General features: G+C 32.1%; 1 protein-coding gene across 42 annotated transcripts in view; it reads right to left on the bottom strand.

The window, feature by feature from the left end:
• Positions 1 to 20,372, bottom strand: part of BAZ2B (bromodomain adjacent to zinc finger domain 2B) — a 322,506-nt gene that overhangs the window by 147,828 nt on the left and 154,306 nt on the right. For 33 of the 42 annotated variants that reach the window (XM_074303358.1, XM_074303359.1, XM_074303367.1 and 30 more), the window contains one exon: positions 9,294 to 9,324. The exons of the other annotated variants lie outside the window; for them this stretch is intronic. The gene's annotated coding sequence lies outside the window, so the exon portion shown is untranslated. The remainder of the gene's footprint in view (positions 1 to 9,293; positions 9,325 to 20,372) is intronic. 42 annotated transcript variants of the gene reach the window in all.

Genomic DNA, 20,372 nt, shown 5'->3' with positions numbered 1-20,372 from the left:
TATAAAATTAATTTTAAAAAATTATTCATCTCTGTGGCTACTGTGTGACAGACATACTGCTGGGTGTGCTAGATACACAAATATAATGATGAAAAGAATTCCTCCTCTTAGTTATGTACATATATTTTTCAAATTAATTATGTACATATATCACATGAACAATTTACAAAGTACATATGAAATAGATTAGTAAAATTAATGTAGGCAATTTTTGGAATGAGAGAAACACCAGCACCTGGAAAAATCAGGAAAAGGTCTGATGAAAAAGATTCCACTTGAGTTGAGCATTGAAGGGAACTAGGGATTCTAAGAGGTGGAGGTGAAGGCACTCCAGTCACTGTGGCCAGCCTGGATGATAACATGGAGACTGGAAATGAAGTATCATGTATAAAGAAGAGAAAAAATAATCTTTTGGTTGGATGATGGAACACATTGAAAACAATCAATGCACGAAGAAACCTAGAAAGATAGATTGGGGCCAGGTTGTTTAACACTTTAAAAGCCAAATAAAGAAGCTTGTACTTGATTTTAGATATAAAGGGAGCCACTGGAGTTTATTAAGCATTGGAGTAATATGGTCAGACCTGTGCTTTAGGAGTATCACCTTGGCAACCAAGCAGACAATTGATGGGAAAGGAAAGCTTAAAGGCAGAGACCAATTATTAGGAAATGAGTGCTTAGTCTAGGCAAAACTGATGACCCAAATGGAAGGGTTAGATGAGACAGACATTGTAGAAGAACAAATTAAAAGATTTGACAACTGAACTGTATGGATATATGAGGTGAGGAAAAATGAGGAGTTGAGGATAATATAAGGGGTGCAAATGCAGTAGTTGAAAAAATATCAAGTCCCCACAAATCTGACAAGAAAATTAAGATGGAGGGATCATCAAGGCAGGAAATAAAACAAAGAGAACAATGTCAGAAAAACCCAGCAAGAAGAAAATTATCCAGTAGATGAGGATGGTGAGTGAATCGATTTAAAAAAGCATCCTATTAAGTGCCTACCATGTGACAAGCACTGAGGTAGACACTGGGGGAATGGGGAATAATTACAAAAAGTGAAACAATCATTACCTTCAAATACTTTACCCTTCTAGCCTATTCATATACATGAGCTAAGAAAAATCCACATCTGTGAATTTAGCAATTAAGAAATAATTGGTAACTTCAAAGAAAGCAATGAGAAAATAACACTTTCTAAAAGTTTGACTGTCCCTAGGAGAAGAGATTTAGAATAATCAGACCAAACATTTGAGTCATTTTGTTTAGCAGAGTAAAATTTTGTTCTATACATCCTAATCCTCAGTTCATAAATACATGTCCTTGATCTAGAAGGTTACAAGTTGAAGGAGTATGTGTATATAATGCATCTGAACAAGTTTACAAAGCACCACTAAAAATTACTCAAATTATAAATGCCAAAAAACATGTAAAATTTCTTAATACAATGAGAAAGAGAAAAAAACATCGCTTAAAGTAAACTACATAAAATAATCAACTTATCATGTATATTTAATATATACCTTTATTTTATTTTTTCCCCCTGAGGCTGGGGTTAAGTCACTTGCCCAGGGTCACACAGCTAGGAAGTGTTAAATGTCTGAGACCAGATTTTAACTCGGTCCTCCTGAATTCAAGGCTGGTGCTCTATCCACTGCGCCACTTAGCTGCCCCAATATATACCTTTATTAAGAAGTAAATTACATTCTTTTAAATTACCAGAATTACGATAAAATTCTTGACTCATCTAATTCAACTTAAGTTCCTCAATTTCTCTTTCCCCAACTTTCCCTATTCTCACCTCCATTCCAAATCTTTCACCACTGTTCTGGTTTTACTGTCTTCCATTGTAGTTACCTATTCTGGCGATGAATTGTCTACCCTGAATCCCTTGTTCTCCTAATGTTGTACCTTGATGATCCAAACCCTGGGCAATTCACACTACTGGCTTCCTTTTTCCTGTCCTTACTTTACGCCTAACTCCTGAATACTGTAGAATCATGTTACTTACCTCAGAAATTAATGATATCTTTACCTTTCTTCCCCATTACATCTCGTATCCTAAGAAGTATGAAGTTTTATCATTCCACCCCTGTGGGATATTTTGTATCTATGCCCAACAGTTTAACAATGCCATTCATTACTGCATGTCTGAAACATTGTAATAACTTCCTAAGGTAAGTCTACCCGACTCCATGCTTTCAACTCTTACCAAAATAACAGCTCTTCAAATATCTAGTCCCATCATGCTGCTTAAAAATTTTCAAAGCTCCCCTACTCTTATTGAATAAAATTTACATTTCCCTGTTTGGCATTCAAAGATCCTATGAGATGGGATCCTCCTACCTTTCTAAGCTTTTCTCCTATTACTCCCCTCCCTATTCTCTCATCTCATCAAATTCAATTGTTTTCTTCAACTGAATGTTCCTGTACTCTTAGTACTATTCCTATACTACATATTTAGGACATAGAAGTTCTTTTCCTTTTCTCCTGATCACTTGAAAACAGATCTAACAGTGATATTGGTGGGTTGAAGGATTTACACAGTTTTATAACTCTTAGAATAATTCCATATTATTCTCCAAAATGTTGGATCAATTCAGTTCCATCAACAATGTATTAATGTCCCATTTTTTTCTATATCCTCTTCAACATGTCATTTCCCCCTTCTATTATTTTATCCAATCTGATGGATGTGAGACATCTCAAATTGTTTAAATCAATAATGATTTAGAACATTTCTTTATATAACTATGTATAGTTTTGATTGCTTCATTGAAAAATTGTTTATATTCTTTGATCATTTATCAATGGAGGAATGATTAATATTCTCTACATATTTGAAATGAGACTTTTCTCTGAAAAACTATAAAATTCCTCTTCCCTAATTTTTGCTTTCCTTATTATCTTGGCTGCATTTTATGTGTATAAAATCTTTCAAATTTAATGTAATGAAAATTATTTATTTACATATTACAATGATCTCTAACTCTTGTTTATTCATAAATTCTTCTCCTATTTACAAGTGTGATGGGTAATATGTTCCATAGTCTTTGTTATTTTTTTTTTACATCTCCCTTTATATCTAGTTTTGACCTTATCTTGGTAAATGATATTAAGATATTGATCTATACTCAATTTCTGCCAGATTTTCCCAACAATTTTTACCAAATAATGAATTCCTACTCTAAAGTTTAAATCTTTACATGTCAGTCACAAGGTTACATTAATAGTTTACTAGTATATATCGCATGTCTACTCTGTTCCACTCATCCACTTTTCTATTTCTTAGCCAGTACCAGTTAGTTTTGATAATTACTGGCCTATAGTATAGTTTAAGATCTGGAACTGTTAAGTCTCCTTCTTTTATATATATATTTTTTTTCATCAATTCCTTTGACAGTTTTGAACTTTTGTTCTTGTAAATGAAGTTTATTTTTTCTAGCTCAAAAAATAATTGTGGTAATTAAATTCAAAAATTAAAAAAAAAAAAAAAAAAAGGAAAAACAATTCCTAAGAACTGCCTTGACAACAATGTTGTTAACTTTTGTTTTTTGGAAGAAATGTTCAGGGAAATTCTATAATTATTGTACTCCAAGTTTTGATAAAGATGTCATGCTACTATTACTTTAAATTTTCAGGGAATTTAATACCCATCTTAACTAAATTTAATGGCTGATAGAAAGAAAAATATGAATTCAGAATTGGCAGGGCAACATAAAGGTATAATAATCCTTGAAATGTTTATAGTACAAAAACACTGGCCAAGATTCAGTCAATTAACCAAGGAAACATTTATTAGTATATCAGGAATTGTTAAGTAATGTCTCTAAGGTCCCATAGGTAGTAGGTGAGATTTGAGCCCAGGTCTTTAATTCCAAATTCCTTATTCTTTTCATTATACCTACTGTCTAGAGATTGGAAAGGGGTCAGGTTGAAAAAAAGTCTTAAACATTGGCCCTTAAAGAAACTAAAGTTTACTGAAGTGAGGGGTCAGACATACTTCTGGGTTATCTAGGGATAGAGTAAAGAGAAGTAACACCAGAAGTCAGGAAAACAGGAAAACATTTAGAACACAGTTGGAATAGTCTTGGTCAAAGTGAATGTGGCCTGAACAAGAATGGTAACTGTGAGTGGAGAAAAGAGATGTGATGATACAAAAAGCTTGAAAATAGATTGGATGCTGAATACAACAAGTGAGAGTGAAATATAAGATGAAATATAAGATAATTAAGATAATTATGAACCCAGTTACCTGAGATTATGACAGTATCCTTGAAAGTAATAGGAAAGTTTGGAAAACTGGAGAGTTTTAGGGGGAATGATGAGTCCTGTTTGACTTTTGGATTCTGTTCCTGCCTCTAAATTCCTATATGTACTTAGAAGAGTCATTTTCCCTCTCTAGGTCTCAAGAATGCTTATGTGTTACAAATAAACAAAATAACCAGTGTTTTAGATTGGAGAAGAGGTGTCAAACTTGGACACCAACCAGATTAAATTTTAATTTAAAGTATTTAGTAAAATAAATATTATCATATAATATGTGGTACCTATATAATATAGATAATGTTAATTTGTAGTTCTGTAAATCAATATGCATTCCACAGGGATCCTTTCTGAGTAACAACAATAGACTAAATAATACCTAAGATCTCTTCAGAGCTAACATTCTATTTTATAATCCTATGGAAAAAAATATTGCAGAAATATGTGTATTATGCAAAGTATAATACATTCATAGTGTAATAAAAAATTTTTTTTGGCCAATTTATATTTTCTTTGTTACAAAGTCCAGTCCATTATTTAGAAGTTATATCCTGAAATAACTGTGACTAAAAAAACAAAAGGCACCATTATTTACAGAAAATTAAAATTTAGAAAATAGTAAAGTATACATATAACTTTTTAATATAAATGAAAGAAAGTATTCTTTATGAAAGCATTTTGTTTTGGGGATAGCTTAAACATTGTATATTGAGACATTTACTGAAAGTTTGAAGGTTTTTGTCAAATTCTTGATAAAATGAAGGGGTTTTCTAAAGGCAGGCTTATTCTTTTTTTTTTTTGGGGGGGGGGGCATTATTTCCAATACCTGGCACAATGGGAGTTGCTTAAGAAATGCTTGTTGATTGAATAATAGGATTCTCTCCATCCTCACCTTCTGTAACATTGGTGCATAAGATCCATTTATCTTCATGGTGACCTATTTGCTTATGCTTAGTTGCGATACTGTAAACTTTGATGACAAAGAATTTACAAAATTATTTTCCCTTGCCTTTGAGGGACATAAAACATCTTACTCTTTTTATTCACCTCTCTGAAATCAAGAATCTATGAGTCTCTTTCCTTAAATTGCAGCTTTATGTCTTCAACTTTCACTTAGTACTGTGACTATATAGTTCTATTTCTCTGATTGTATATTAACTCAACAATCATTAAATAAAAATCTAATTTAAAATACCAAAAATGAAAGTAAATTTGATGTTTAGCACTGTTCAGTTATGTCAGACCCTTCATGACTATCTGGAGCAAGACACATCAATAATGTCCATGAGGTTTTCTTGACAAAGACACTAGAGTGATTTCCCATTGCCTTATCCAGTGGATTAAGGCAAAGGGAAATTCAATGACCTAAGATTGCATAGCTAGTAAGTGTCTGAAGCAGCATTTGAACTCAAGTTTTCCAGACTCTAGGACCAGCATTCTACCCAGTGACCCATCTAGCTGCTAATAATTTTTAGTATATCAGTTTTCTTTCTTCCTACTGCCAAAACTACTAAGTAGAAGGGTATTATATCAAACTAAAGGTAATTTTGCTCTATTATTTGATTTCTACATGGCCAAATTCCTGGTGACGAGTTTGTGCACAATTAATTACACTAGTAATTACACTTTAAACAGCCAACATATAGTATCACCGGAACCTTAGTTGAAGATTTTCAAAACTGGAAGAACCTGTCAGAGCTTGTAGTGTAAGTTCTGGCATATGTGACACATATATTCCCCAAAAGCACCACCCTATGCAAAACTGGCAAATAAAAACCATAAAGCTTATGGAGAAAATAAAGCTTTAGGTATTACACTCCAAAACTTCATCACTGACGCATTAAAAAAAAAAAAAAAAAGCTTCATATATGTTCAATTGATTAGAAATATACAACACTATAATAAACAATTCTCAAAGAACTGGCTGGCAAAATATGTCAAAAGAATGGGTCAAAACTCCAGGCCTTAGAAGCCCTTGAAAGAAATAAGGGAATGGTGCAAACCAGCTCTTCTCCATCCTTCTACTGAAGCACAAGAAACAGACAGACAGACACAAATACACATAGGCAGCTAGGTGACTCAGTGGATAGCACCAGCCCTGAAGTCAGGAGAACCTGAATTCAAATCTATCCTCAGACACACTTCCTAGCTATTGTGACCCTAGGCAAGACACAACTCCAATTACCTCAGTACAAATATATATATATATATATATGTATGTATGTGAAATATGACTTGACAAAGACCTTAATCTTGATTATGGCGGTGGATGTTGGAAGAGTGGTTATTGTTAATAGTGGAAAAATAATGAAGAAGTAGTAGAGCTTTCTGCATCATTCTTGTTTCTTGATGATGAAATTTTACATCAACATACACAGACTCAAAATGCTCCCTAATTAATCAAATGCATTGGAAGAACTTCATGTTTTCAAAACAAGCATTATGATGATGCTTAATGAAACTATGAAATGATGGTCATTGTTGTACCAAGATTAATGAAGGAATTTTGTGAAAGTATAAATTACACATTGAAGAAAGAAACTTTTATTTTTGACAAATTATTTCTTACCAAAACATGCAAATTACGTTAAAATAAAAAATCCTTCTAACCTCCACCCCATCAAATAATGTTGGAATGAAAGGGGGAAAAAATCTGAAAGACATTTCAAAATTCATCTAAATTTCTTTAAACAGCTGTAAACAGAATGTAGAATGTGACTATATCATAAAGATGCAATCAATAAACATAAAATATCAGATTCCTGAGGCAAACTTCCAGTGTGCTCTTAGCACACTGCCTGGCACCTATTAAGTACTTAATAAATGCCTGTTCCCTTCATACACACACCAAAATCTGTCTGTTGAGATTGCAGCTTTGTTGGCTTCCTTGGGCCAGTTCCTCTCCACATCTCAATTCACTTTTATAGATGAACTCTTATCCTCTTCTTTCCCTCCTATCTCAGAGAAGGATATGGCCCTAACCATTTACTAAACTAAGTTATCTATGTTCTTGATTTCATCTCAACCTCTTCCCACCTCTACACCAAATAATTTTTTTTGCTTCATTAATTACTCCCTTCTCCTTGAATCTTTTAATGTCTCTATCCCTAATGAATCCTACCCTACAGCCTCACAAAAGTGTTCCAATAATTCTGACAGGCAAAGTTAAGTCATTTAGAAGTGCAAGGATTTTTTTAAAAAAAGTCTGATCTGGACAAGTGGTGTACAAGCTAAAACCTTATAGAAGTATTTTAGTCAATGAATTTGATCAAATCTCACCATGAAGAAAAGATAATTTTTTTAAAAGGCACACTAAATTGAATTTATATCACTAAGTTATCTGTGCCAAGGAGAGAGGCTGAAAGAATACAAAGGAATATTATTATATAGAACTGATCACTAAGGAATTTATTGCTTGAAAGTAATTAAATATTGCTTAATAATCCATTTGACATTAACCTCACCCTTTCTCTCTTAAATAATAATTTAAAAAAAACAAAAACCCTCAATCACTTAGTGGTACCAGTTAAAATGTTACAATCTGTACCTACATTTCTCCCTTCTTACATTTCTTAGGGTTATATTAGTAAGCCTATCTTATTAGATGACAGATTAATTAAATTCAACAACTGATTATTATGCACCAATAAATCCCAGACACTATGCTTGATACTAAGAACATAAGAGAAAATAATTCCTCCTTCAAGGAGTTTACAATATGCTGGACTGCATCTGGGATGAGAGGTTAAGGGAATAAAAACATTTATATAACTAAGTAAATACTAAGCATAAACAATGTAATTTAAGTAAGGAAAGCACTGACAACTGAAAAAAAATCAAGATGTTAAATAAGAAGGAGCACTTAAATTGAACCTTGACAAGAGCCAGAGATACAAAAAGGTAGAAGCAATGAAGGAAGAGGCACGACAGACTATGGAAAGACAAAAAAAAAAAAAAAAAAAAAAAAAAAATTAGAGCTGGAACATTGGGGAACAGTAAGAACGGCAACTCGGCTAGGATACAGAAAACACAAAGAATATTGTAGTGATGTGAAATTAATCTAGAAAGGTAATCTGTAGTGCTACTCTAGAGACTTCAAGGAGTTTGTATTTTATTCTGGATTTAATAGGCAATCACCATAGATTCTGAAGCAAGTGAGATAAATGATCAGAATGTAATTTGGAAAAATCAATTTGCCACATATATGGAGGCAACTGGAAAGGGAAATGAGTGGATGCAAAGACTCTAATCTCTAAGGTTACCAATCAATGACCTTGTAACTGGCATACTTATTCAATGGCTTTTCCCTCACTCATCCTTCCTCCTGAAACTTTTGCAGATCCCACCAAATATTCCTTTGAACTTTTTCATTGGGCTTCCTGATAGTGGTGAGCTAGTCTATTTTCCAAGTGTATATAGTGGTTTTCTATCTCTGTGCTTTTGTTTATACTTGCCTCTAAGCTTAGAATTCCCACTCATTCATCTATGCCTAATGAATTCCTTCAAAGCTTTGTTCAAATCCATAGAGCATTCTCCATTTCCCCAAACTATAAACACACTACCTTTTTAAAAGTGTTGTAGTCAGTTATTCTTCTCTGGGCTATCATGTAAGCTTCTTAATAAGAGCAGGGATCATTCTATTCTTTGTCCAGGAGTTGTCTGGCAAAAGAGTAAGTGCTTAGTAAATTCATGTCAATGGTTTGATTGACCCTGTAATTCATGTCAATGGTTTGATTGACCCTGTCACATTCTATACTATGGTTATTATCTATAGACATTCAGTTGTGGCTGGAGAACAAGTCTACAAGTCAAAATGATCTGGGTTCAAATCTTCCCCCTGACATATAGCACCTACATGATCTGTTGTTGTTTTAGACTCTCAGTTCTGTAGGCAACTATCTATGCATATTCTATACATATATCTATCATCTATGTATATCTATGTATATATGTATGTATATTCTATCAATGTACTACATTGCAGAATCAATGATGATCTGAATTGTTAGGAGTAGTTTTCTTACCAGGAGTTCTCTATCAGTGGAATTGCAGGATCTAGAACAAAAAAAAGAAAAGAAAAAATTTCCTTACAGGATTGCAAAGTCACTGATATGACTATGGTATAATAGAAAGAACATTGGAATTATAAGCAAGAATGAACTGTTGTATGTTGTCTTGGGTAAATAGTAAAAACTCTTTATCCTTTGTTTATTAATTTATAAAGTGAGGGTACTAATACTTATTTAAGACCTCAGAATTTTAGAATTAGAAAAGATCTAATTCAAACCCAAAATTTTCCCTAAGGTATCTTCTAGCATATACAAATTTGTATACAAATCACTAAGGAAATACAGTACTTCAATATTTATAATATCTCTTGAGCATTGATCACATTCTACAATGTTATGTTTATTTGTGTATGTTATCTACTCTTCTAAATCTTAGATTCCTTGAAGGAGCTGTGGAAAGGGAAAAATGACGCCAAGTTTGAATCTTGACTTTGAACCTTAGTAGCTGTTCAATCCTCAGCAAAGTCAATTCACCTCTATGTTCCTTAATTTTCTCATCTGTATAACGAGAAGAATAACACAGGCAGCCACTACTACAATTTGTGAATGAAATGAGAATATAGACTGTGTTTTAGAATCTGAAAATGACTTATAAATATAATTAGTTCCAAGGGCAGAAATGATGCCTTATTTCTCCTTAATACTAAAAGATAAAGAGGCAAATTTTCATCGAACCTATAATGGCCTTGTGATCTGCTCCTAAGTGTTCACTCAGTATCCTGGACACAACAATAGTACAACATTAGTAGAGGAAGTTCTCTCACCAGTATTTATTTTAAGCCTGAGAAATCAGAGATGGTAATAATAATAATAACAATCACAATAACAACACATGTGCATATATACATGTATGCACATATAAATTGCTTCAAAGTTTGCAAATAGGTGTCATAATGCCCATTGTTCAAATAAAGGAACTTGGGACTCTTAAGAGGTTAGTTGACTTGCCTATGTTCAGAGGCATAACTTGAATTCAGGCTTTCCAGACTGTAAGTTAAGCATTTTAGTCACTAAATTCACTGAGCTTTGTATCTCCCTCAACAATTATCTCATTGCTCTGTTCAGATTAGATACTGATACATCTGTACTGAAGTAAACTGATTCTTAAATAAAATCATTCTTAAAGAGAAAATTAAGAAATTAGTAATAATGAATCATTAAATTGTAAAATTAGGCTGGTCTCTAAAATACACCTAACATAACTTGAAATTTGATTTGTAAATAGAATTCAATTTCTATGTTTTTTTTTAATTTTAATTTTTCCAAATACAGCCAAAGTTAGTTTTCAACATTCAACTTTGCAAAACTTTTGTGTTTCAAAGTTTTCTCCCTCCCCTCTTCCATTACCTCTTTCCTTCCCTAGATAGCAATCTACTATAGATTAAACGTGTGCAATTCTTCTAAACATATTTCCATATTTGTCATGTTGCATAAGAAAAATCAGATCAAAAGACCAAACTTAAGAGAAAAAAAAAAAAAAAACACAAGCAAACCAAATATCACCATCAGGTCTCTGGATGTAGATGGCTCTTTCTATCATAAATCTATTGGAATTGCCTTGAATCACCTCATTTTTGAAAAGGGCCAAATCCATCAGAGTTAATCATCACATAATCTTGTACTATACAATCATTTCTTGGTTCTAATCACTTTACTTAGCATCAATTCATATAAGGCTGAAATCAGTCTGTTCACCATTTCTTATAAAGAATAATAATAATAATATTCCATTACGTTCATATACCATAACTTATTCAGTTATTCCCTAAATGATGGGCATCTACTCAGTTTCCAGTTCCTTATTGCTACAAACATTTTTGCCCATGTGGATCCTTTCCCCTATTTTATTTTTATTTATTTTTATTTTTTTGCTGAGGCAATTGGAGTTAAGTGACTTCCCAGGGTTATCCAACTAGGAAATGTGTCTGAGGCCACATTTGAACTTGGGTCCTCCTGACTTCAGAGCTGGTGCTCTATTTATTCACTGTGCTACCTAGCTGCATCCCTTTCTCCTTTTTTATAATCTCTTTGGGATATAGACCCAATAGAGACACAGCTGGATCAAGAGGTATAGTTTTATATCCCTCTGGGCATGGTTCCAAATTGCTCTCCAGAATGGTTGAATCAGTTCACCACTCCATTTTTCCCACATCCCCTCTAACATTTATTATTATATTTGCCCTGTCATCTTAGTCAATCCGAGAGGTGTAATGTGATTCAGTTCTTGCATTTGAAAATCACACTCCATTTACACCCTTCTCTAAATCCTTAGGAATGGATTTCTCTATTATGTGGATACTGATTCTTATGGATACTATGCTAATACTAATTACTAATAAATTCATTATAATCTTAAATATAGTAAGGTTTTATATGCACAATACTTAGGATCCTTAAAAACATATGAAATGAACTTTCATATACCAATTCTATTTTTGTAGTTAGTTATACTTTTAAAAGGAAATTTATTCTCATTAAAAAAAAAAAAATGTCCCCGAGACATAAGAAAACAATGTCTAAGAATAAAGAACAGATGAGAACCATATGATCATAAATTTAGAGATAGAAGAGACTTAAATGTCAGCTAGACTAATCCTTTCATTTTACAGATGATAAAAGCAAGGCTGAGAGATGAAGTAACTTGTCCAAAGTTCCACAGTAATAAATGGATTTTCAATCAAATATTTAGCTCTATTTTCCGAAGTTTTAGAAAACTCTTTTTTGCAGGGAAAAAGGAAAGAAACATAAGAGAAGCAAAGACATAAATATAGAGTCAAAATCAAAGGAACCAATTGGCCCATAGAATGAATTTTTCATTCTAAAATATTCTGTTACTTAAAGTGCCTTTTAAGATAGGACAACTTGGAATTTAGATTCTCTTGTATTTTTCTCTCCTTTCTATAAATAGAGAAAAATTTAACTTCCAAAAAAAAATCACTATGTTCCCAGATAGCTATTCTCAAAATTTCATGAATGGGAAAAGATTTGGAAAAATAGATAATTGCTTGGATGTTTTCTTTAAAATAAAAATTTAATGCTTCTACTGAAGTAATTTTGTCTAAAACAAAATGTATTATTCATATAGAGCAACATACCAATCAAACAAAACCCACAACAAATGAACTACTTATATAAAGTTTCCAACCTCTAGCTAGAACTATTATTATTCTAAAGGAAACAAAATCCTTTAATTGGAAAAGAATGTAGATAATTCTTTAAAGTATACAATAATGGATTTACTTTTCCCATCTGGTTAACCTATGTATCTTGGGCAACAATCTAGTGTGTATATATATATATATATATATATATATATATATATATATATATATATATATATATATCATGTGTATTACAAATTGTAATTTTCAATTTCACACACCTGAATTTTTCCAGCTGAGGAAATCCCAGACCCTTCAGTATTAGATTTCACAAAAGCTTTATGAATTTCCTATCTGTGCTTGCATGCTTGATAACATCTGAAATGATCACCATAACTGTTTCAAAATGGCATGAAAATCCTTGATAAACAAATCACAAAGTAACAAAGATCATTCCATCTTTCAGAGCCTAACTAGGAATTCTCTTGTCTTCAACAAGCACAGAAAACCCTGTGGGCAATAGGAAAAGGCACCTTCTGTAGATTAACAGAAACATCACTAGGGAGAGGAAGAAGAAAGACATGGGGACAAAAAAGACAATGTCACTAGACATTTTTTTGCAGTCAAGCTTGTCACAGTCATTTGGTTGCTTCCAATTTAATTAATTCTTTATATCTTATCCCTCCCCACTTGATCTATTATCAACCTTCTAGTTCTAGCATTCGTTTTCCTCAATGACATTCTTTATTAGTATTTGTCAAACTCATACCCAACCCTGTTCCTTTCCATCACCCTAATAATTTAATTATTTTCCCACTTTTTGGAGACTTGTCTTCCACTTGTCTATTTAACCACAAGGCAACACTGGTAGAATATTAGTTTTTATTGAAATGTCTAAGAGAAGTCAAGTGACTAGACCCAGTTAATAAGCTTGGGAAGCAGAATTTGAACTTAGTTTAGCCTTCTACTATGTGAAGTGCTTTGTTTCCTGGAGAGGGTTGGTCCATTAAAAGGTTTGAAATTTCTCAAAATGCAATCCATTCTATTCCCTTCTCTTCTGGTTTAATTCTGGACCCAATTCACTGTCCACTTGTATTTTCTGACTCAGATATACATAATAGTAAGTTCTATTGTCCTTCCATATTTATGTCATAATCAAATAGACAATAGCCATTCTTCAACCACTTGGTTTTCCTATATTGATAATCAGCTCAAACTTAGTGAAAATAGAATTATGCAATTAAAAACAAGAAGATAATCTGAAGGATCTTGCTAGCAACAGGTAATTCTTCCTTAACTGAATAACTTTCATTTCTGCTAAGATATTCTTTGTGAATATCCATCACTCTTTTATTCCATATCTGATTGTTGTTGAGTAAGTCATTACTGTTGTGGTGTCTTTCAAAGAATTTTGAATGATTGTGATATGTAACTTAAGGCACACTTTGTTGGAAGACAGCCTCTAATGTAGCTTTCGGTCCTTCAGAATTAAGTGGTTATTTAAAATAATAATAATAACAGGTACAATGTAATCTTGTAGTCTCTATAGCTTTTAATTAAGAGATGCTAAAAATGTGGTTCACTTTGTATCATTTGCAAATGTCTGCCTATTCTTTACTAACACTTTCAAACAAAAATTTCTCAATTTGTGTGTGGGTGATTTGTAAAGATTTTTGTATAGATGGGAAAGGCAGGCATAAAGGTCAGTTATTTTTTATATTCTCCTGATCATTCCTTTTTTGTATTAACAAGGTATAAGATTTCCCCCACACTTTTATTATGTTTTCCTCTTTCTTATGTTTTATGAATTGACCATCAATACCCTCACAACTGTGGTACTTCTAGCATAATTGGTCTTTTTCTTAAATTTTAAGTGTCATTTCTACTTCTCTGGTTCAAGCAGGTTCAGAATTGTGATGAAAGCCCAAATATGAGAAGTCTACCGTTCTTGATGGTAAAACAGTTGTGGTAAAATTCTTTGCAGCTATTTTTCTATTGTTCTTTTTCTTTCTTTCTTGTTCTATTTTCACCCCTAAATGTTCTCAGTTTAATTGGATTTCCTGCTATACTTTCTTCATATTGTTTTTACAATCCTCTATACTTTTCCATTTTGTAGGAAAATACTACTGATGAAAATCCATCATTTTTTCTGAAAAAAAAAAAAAAAAAAAAAAAAAAAAAACCAAAACATATATATATATATTACAAGAGTATGTGGTGTTACCTTTGGCCACGAAATTTCTATTTGGCATTTAATTGAAGTGTTTGCTATTTACAATGCTCTACAGAATGTTTTGGTCTCCTTGTTTTGGGCAGTAATTTATGTGAGTTAAACTTCTATAATATTTTATTATCAATGGTGTCAAGGTCATCTATGTGGTGCCTTACCCATTATCATCAGCCTAGGTACCTCATGACGAAAGAAAAAATTAAGAAAAAGCTCCAACACATTTCACTGAAGCCTTTGGTAAACTTATGGGAAGACATAAATAGGCATAGATGGTTTATAATCAGCATCCTTGGAGAGAATGTACAAATTCATTTGAGAATAACTTAATAACAATATGCTTTGTTATGCTTGTTTTGAGAATAACTTAATAACAATATGTCAATTGCTTTTTCATAGTTGGCATCCAAGTTGTATGAGTTGGGGCTAGAAAGAGAGTAATGCTTAAAAATAAATAAATGCTTCTGGGGAATGGGGGGTACTCTTAGGGATCATGTATTTTATCTCCTTGAACTTACAGAGGAAGAAACTGAGACCTCAAAAAGGGATAGTAGCTTGCTCAAGATCAGAGGAAGCCTCATTCAAATTTTGAAATTGAGATTGAACTAAAGTAAATTTAAAAGAGACTAAAATCTCATTAATTCACAGATTATTAAAACTAGAAAAAGCCTTTGAGACCAATCTTGTGCATCCCATTGTTTAGATTTTCTAGAGAGGAAAAAAAAAAGGTCCAGAATTAGTGGTTGGAGAAGGAAGTGTGTGTAAAAAGAGGGAAGGAAAGAGAAGGGCATTAGAACTTCTAACATAGAGGTCCTTGAACTTCATTACTCAAGATAAAAAGCAAAAGGGAAAAATCTTGAGTACTATGTTATTCCTCATATATCCTGACCTTAAACTCATCACCACACTGAATCTTCAGAAAAGTTTAAGCTTTATGAGAGAAAAAACTATGAGGTAAAGAAAAGTCCCAAAGATAAGAGTCAGAGGGATTGCCAAAAAGGCATCAGTCCTCTGACAATCCTCCCATTCTCCACACCCTGATATTATTTCTTTTCCCCCACTCCTCCCTCTTGGCACAGATTGTGCAGTGAAGAACTATTAGATTTTGAATAGCATTTCTCATTCTTGGGGCAACTCAGGACTTATAAGGTGTCTAGAATCTTTTATGTATATTCTCACTTTCCATTCACAAGTTGGCCTACCACATTTCCAATCTCTGGATTGTTGGTCTCAGATAAATTTAAGAAGTGGCGGAAGACTATACACTTTGAGGTAAAATAAGGTTATTTGTATTTAAGAGGCAGAAATTTCTCAAACTTAGAAGCAAAAAAAGTATTATTCATTTCTAAAAAAAAAAAAAAAAGTATTTCTACTTACTGTAAGCAAAGCTATTCAATAATCCTGGAAGGAGCAAAATTAATTCATTATCAGATAAGATATCACAGGGTACAGAAAAGGGTCATCTAGTTTAATATCCACCACAATCTCTGCTTTTCTCCTTCTATTATTTTGTAGATGAAGAAGGGAGACTGACTTGAATAAGGTCATGTAAGTAGTAAAGAATTTGCAGTAATAGAAAAGATCAGTCCTCAGGCTCCAGAGTCACCATCCTATACATCATTCATAAGTTGTTTTAAGTTTTTCAATCAGGGGACCACTGTAGTTCAAAGGAAAATGAACTGGACTTGCATTCCATTGTGATACACAACCACCATATAATTCTTGGAAACTCATTATCCTTTTCTCACTTCAGTTTATTTATCTGGACTATAGAAGTAATATTTTCACTTAGGTGCCTCATAGATTTATTTTGAGAGAAGGATGTCTTAAATTTCAGTGTTATGTAAAAGTTGTTTTCATACGATAACATAAATGTTTTATATCAATAAATGAAATTTTTTTAATAGACCAATGTTTTGAAAGATTTAACTTTACAAAATTTAACTACTGAAATCTAAATTTCTTATGAAAATGTTTTATACTACCAAATGCTTTGGAAACCTAATAGAAAGTACTTTATGAGATACTATTTTAAAAATATAAACATAGCAAAATCAAAATTAATTCAACAGAGATCTGTGTAGTATACTAGAGCTCTGACTTTAAATGAAACATTTTTTCACAATGCTTTAAACAACAAAAACAAAAATATGACTTAAAATGTCATCTATATTTGCTAGCAATATTTACAATCTAATACTGATGAATTTAGCATGTAAATTTAATCTATGTAATCATAATTCCATTAAATTTCAAAGCTTCCTTGGAAGAAAATTTTCAATGGACACCTTTCAGACTCTCTAGTATTCAGGATAAATTTAGTAAAAATTGTTGTCAATGTTTTATTCTGTAGACACAGAAAAGAATTTACAGCTGATACTTTATCCAGCATCACAGTAACTATCAAGCAGTTCAAACATTAATGCAGCTGCACTATCCTCAACCAAGAGAATCATTTAAAATGTGACATTTTGGCAAAATAAGCTATCTTAAAAAAAAAAAAAAACTCTCTATTCTATTAACTATTAAAGGGTACAAATCTCTATTCTATTAATCTCTAAAGAGTACAGATACAATCTCAAAGTTAGTTAATCCTTAAAAGGCAAACAATGATTCTACTTGTTTATTTCAGTAAACCTACAAAGGGTACTCAAATCAAGGCACACTTTTACTACTGTCCTAGATTCAAGTTCCAGTTTCATTTCTCCTGACAAACCTTTAATAAGCTGTGTATGTTCACAACACAAATTCCTTAAAAGATACCATATTTAAGGTACTTATTTTCTCAGAGTTGGCTTCTTACCTCTCTTCTTCCCTAAGACTTCTTTGCCTTATTTTAAAAGGACATTAAACTACTTAATTTCTTTTTTAATGGCCTTGTCACTGTGGCCCTACTCTTTGACCACCTCTACTCAGAAACCTGGATTCCACCCCTGGTTTCCTCTGGAATAGGACAAGTGAGATGATAAGGGTTTGTAGAAGGCTACTAGCTTTAAGAAGAAGGAAACATAAAAATGACAAAGTTTAGCAACTGATTAGAAATGTGAGGTGCATGAAAGTTGAAGATAACTTGTGAATTCTTAAAGTCCTAATTACTATCAAGTTTCTATCAGTTATAGTGAGAAAATATATGTAACTTATTTGTTGGTCCATTTAAAATAGGCCTATTAAAATGGAATTCTTTTAAAATAACCTAGCATGCAATGTGCTATTCACATTATTTTAACTCAATTCACTTGTTTGCACTGTTTCCTAAGAGGCATTGTTTTAGAAGAGCTAGTATTGAATTGAGGGATGGATAAGAGAGGGTGAGGTGGGTTAGGGAGGGATATTAACAGGATTTGTGGTATTCACTCCTGGATCTGCCTTTATTTAACTGTACAATTTGGATAAAACACTTTAGCCTCTCTTAATTTCCTTATCTTTAAAACTGAAGCATTTACATAAATAATTACTAAATTCCCTTACAGCTCTTAAATTCTCTCTGACAAAAATGCAGTTTATATTACAGCTGTATTCAGTTAATATATTTAGTCATAGTCAAGATGCCTAATCACTGGCATTAAAAAATACAATTGACTTGACAACCACAGAAAAATTATTTCTCAGATTCCAGGTTTTTCCCCCATTTTTTTCCAGTAAAAAACTTGCAGTGTGGGAGACAGCTTATAAAATATGAGCACTTCAGTAGAAGTAATGAACTACAGAAATAGGAAAGGGAAATACTTAGCATAGTGCCTGGCACTGAGTAGGTGCTTATTAAATGTTTACTGTCTGAACTTGATGCCTCTTGAGGCACTTTTCTAATTCTAAATCTAGAATTCTGCCTTGTATACAACTATCTCCCAGTGACTCAAAAAACTCTAATACCAGATGGCTCCTTCGGAAAAGTCCATCTGGGAAGAAGAATAAGAAATTCAATACTGTGACACCACCTTTTAAAAAGCCTCATGGGAAGGGCCTACATCATTCATATATATTGTCTTTATGGTAATTGTACCTATACCCTACATGATTTTTAGAGGCATATTTTAGACAAAATAAAAATGTTACTCATTCTGCCTAATTTTAATTAAGTCAAATTTGGGTCTCTAAACAAATGGAAAGGAACTAAGTAACTGTAAAACAAAAACCTCAGAACAATTCAAAACCAACTGCAAGGTCATGCTTTTAAATACTGATAATTTAAATAACAGTAATAAATCTTTAGGTTGGTGTTATAAAGCAGAAAAACACATAGGCCAAGTTAACAATTTTCCCAAAAACTAGTATTTAATTTTTTCTTCCTTTCAAAAAAATTTAATTCAATAAATATTTGTTGATTGTTTATTACATGCCAGGTACTATGAAAATTTGTTTGCTTTCAATAATCATTCCTCTTTTTAAAACCTTTAACAGCTGCCCAAAAATTCAAACTTTAAACTGAGCCCTTTTTATTTAGGGTATTTCAGAATCTGGCACTAACCTATCTTTTTAGCTTTACTTTAAATATGCCGAGATATGAAATCTTTGCAATGGCTGAAGAATACTGTTTCAATGTGCAACACTGAATAATGAGCATAGATTTTAAATCACACCTCCTCCATAAACCTCCCTGGATTCCAGCCTGAAATGATTTCTTTCTTTTCTGAACTACTCTCTTAAATAGTGTCCCCTAAAATTAATGTCTTATTCTAATGTTGGATTATTTTAATGTCTAAATATTCGTACATTAATCTAGTGATTTTGTTTATAATCTTAAATAAGAATAAGAAACTTAAGAATAAGAAAGATAGTTAACTCTTAAATCTTTATCTTAGCTTCTAAATTAGTTTTAAATTATTTGTTTAAAAGTATAAGTTGCAGCATGTCTTTATATTTAATAGTTTTTCACCTCAAATTTTCAGGAAATGAAATATTACAAAGAATTGGATTTATTTATCCGATATAGACCCAAAATGTAAAAAGCGTAATTGATTTAAATGGAAATATATTAAAATTGTAAAATTTTACTGATTGTAAAATTGTACTGATATCTAAACAGTACATTAAAAGTCTTTAAACCTTGTCTTGGTAATTCAGAAACAGGTTGAGATAAGTAAGACAATTCATACCTATATTAATAGCTGTGGTTTGCTGTTGCTGATTCTGCTGTCTCCCCTCACAACAAGTGTAATTTTTCAGAGTGACAGTACAAAATAGGCCCTCTTTTAAATATATATTTTTTTTATTTTAGGAAAATTTGAAATGGAAATCAAATAAATAAAATCACAACTTTGATTCAATTATAAGTCAATATACCTGAGGGTAGCTGCAACTCCTGTAATCAGTATATATGATTTATCATTATTCTTTTTTCCTCACTACTGAGATGTAGGTATTGTCAAAAGTAGTACCTGCAGATAATTGAAGTATTACTGAAGATTTGAGTACTATGTATATGAAATGAATGATCTCTTTTAAAAGTCTCACAGCACTGTACTTAATATATGTAAGAGTATAGAAGAATTGTTATATCAACAGAAAAAAAAGACCCTGAACAAAATATATGGGGTTCTTGAATTTTAAAAAGTTTGAAAGTATCTCTAAAACCAAAAGCCAGCATTATTTCCATGAAGAACATGGAAATGTTCTCAGTAAGTACTGGGATAAAAGCAAGAATCCTCCTCTGTCCTGCCCACAATTATATATTAGAAAAAAAAAAAAAAAAAAAGTTAGCTATAAGTA

The sequence above is a fragment of the Sminthopsis crassicaudata genome, chromosome 3, assembly GCF_048593235.1.
Source record: "Sminthopsis crassicaudata isolate SCR6 chromosome 3, ASM4859323v1, whole genome shotgun sequence".
Lineage (NCBI taxonomy): Eukaryota > Metazoa > Chordata > Mammalia > Dasyuromorphia > Dasyuridae > Sminthopsis > Sminthopsis crassicaudata.
The sequence above is the reverse complement of the archived record's forward strand: the minus strand, read 5'-3'. Positions and strand labels throughout refer to the sequence as shown.